The following is a 2,559-nucleotide window of genomic DNA, read 5'->3' as shown; positions in this document are numbered from 1 at the left end:
GATTGGCTTGATCATATTCTATTGCAGAAGCAAAATTGGCAGCTCTTGGAGTGCTTTGAATGTATGATAATGCAATTATTGCTCTAGTTGAAAATGATCATACTGCTCAGTTGGTTAAAAGGATTGACTGGAAAAAGTACTGTATTACCATTTTAGGGCCAGGGAGGGTTATGCTTTGCATGTTATTTCTTATGGGATATATGGGTACATGTTTTCTTCTCTTTACCTAAGCCTAGTGCCTAAGCAATGCCTTGACATTGTTCAGAGTGCTAAGAAGACAAATGCTTGGTTTTCCTTCAATATGCAATAGACTAGTCCATGCTCAGTAAAACTGGTTATTTATTTTTTTGAAGTGTAAAGTTTTATCTCAGCAATTAAAGATGATAGTGTCATCATCTTAAAGTCATACATTTTCAGAATTTTCTTTTATTATTTATTCATTTGCAATTGTGGCTGTGAAATACCATAGCAGGATCTCAGTGTTTTCTTTTCCTGAGTTAATTTTTCCTGCCTAGATATGTCACAAAGTCAGTTTTAAACTATGTAGATTGGTAAGATTACCAAAGTAATATATAGTATGAAAATAGAGAAATCACCTGGTTCAGGTAGATTTCCATTTGAGTGGTTTATAAACGTTATCATTTATATAACTATTTTTGTATCAGGTTCTGTTTTATCAGCATGCTATGATGCATATATTATACTAATTTCTAAAGTAGATAAAGGTCATACCCTCTGTATTAAGGCACTGGCTTGCTCACAAGGAGATCCTTTTCTCTGAGCAAGTCCAAAACGGTCCCCCCCTTGCTCAGAGAAAAGGATCTCCCGGCGAGTCCAAAACAAACTCCTTGCGAGCAAGCTGGCACCTCCGTGGCGAGCTATGGCAGGCCGAATAAATGGGCATGGTGGGCCGGATCCAGTCCGCGGACTGTAGTTTGAGGACCCATGATCTACATAGAATAAGCCAACTGATATATTGCCACAGCATTTCTCAGAAGCTGCCTTAGTCCCATCTGAGCCAAGAACAGCAGCACCATAAATATCATCAACATCACACAATATTCACAGGCCACACTGGAAAACATAAGCTGTCCTTGAGCCAAATCTTTTGCATACAAATTGAATTAAAAAGAACCTAAAGACAATCTTGCTTCACTCTTTTGTGATAGGAAATTCTAGAAAAACTAGGATAATTGTTAATATTACAGTGGCATCATATGATCCTAGTACCTTTGGGTTTTGTTCTGAGGAAGAACACAAACTTCATTTTCTGCTGCTAACCTCCCCTCCCCCCACCACTGCCGCCCCAAAAGCCAAATTGTTCATTTGCTTTAATTGCATGTTAAGTGTGTACATAACAGGAGTGTGTCCTCTCTTACTTTAGGCTGCAAGCTAATTTAACTGTAAGCTATAAGCTAATTATTACATTGGCAATAATGGTGGTTCTATTTTAGAAATGTAAGAATAATGTTTATGATGGCAATAGGCTTTCTTTCTTTTTTGGTGGAGGGGAAGCTTTTTCCCCCTAGGGAATTCTCTAGGCAATTCAGAATATCATATTTTAGTCTGTTATTGAATATTATTCCGTGATATTTAGCAAAGTAGCAAGCATCATATGCTGTAGAATGACTTGATTTGCTGCCAATCTCTGATTAAGAGAGCCTAGAGAGATCAGTCAGGTTTCCTCTCCAGTCTTTGTGTTCATGCAGCAAGGGTATAATGATGTATAAAAGTGGACCCTGACAAATGCATATTGACTAAAATGAAAGGATCTTTTTCTTGGTGTGCTATATGGTTCAATCCTTATGCTTAGTAGAAGGAGATGATGATGGTAAATGACCTAATGTTACTGGTCAGGTGATGAAACATGTGTGAAATGATACTTTTAACAAGATTAAGGACTAATCTTGATTTTAGTATCCCAGAGTTGGTGTTAGCTGTTTACTTTTATAAACCATTTCATCAGGCAGCAGGCTGGCATTCTGAATTTTCTAAATCCTTCCCAATTAAGTTCAGACTTTATCTAAATATTTATATTATGCTGTGTTGGAACTGCTGCACATAAAACACAAAAGGAAAAACAGTCATAGATATAAAAGTTTGTCTACATGAAATGTTTATGAAAATATATATAATGTTTACAACAAAGACAAAGATAAAAGTGCTAAGAATCCTCGTGCAGTTTTAATTTGATAGTAATGAGAATTATTTGAATGTTCCTTCTTTCATTATTTAAAAACCATGTTCTTGTTGAAATGTCAACTGTAATTTGTTTTACTTTCATATGAGGATATAAGGATGGTATCTTCATAACAACTAGTTCTGCTCTGTAAATATATGATCACATTCCTAGATCTGCATGAGCAGCAGTCATTTCATCTAACATGCTGCATGAGAAACTTCTTTTGACTGCCAGGGATATTTAAGAGGCAAGATGCAATCTGTGACAAATAGATTTAAGGAATTAGATCTGATAGACAGAGTGCTTGAAGAACTATGGATGGAGGTTTGCAACATTGTACAAGAGGTAGCAACTAAAACAATCCCAAAGAAAAAGAA

The sequence above is a fragment of the Varanus komodoensis genome, unplaced genomic scaffold (genome assembly GCF_004798865.1).
Source record: "Varanus komodoensis strain SLA01 unplaced genomic scaffold, ASM479886v1 scaffold17, whole genome shotgun sequence".
Lineage (NCBI taxonomy): Eukaryota > Metazoa > Chordata > Lepidosauria > Squamata > Varanidae > Varanus > Varanus komodoensis.
Note: the sequence above shows the minus strand (reverse complement) of the source record.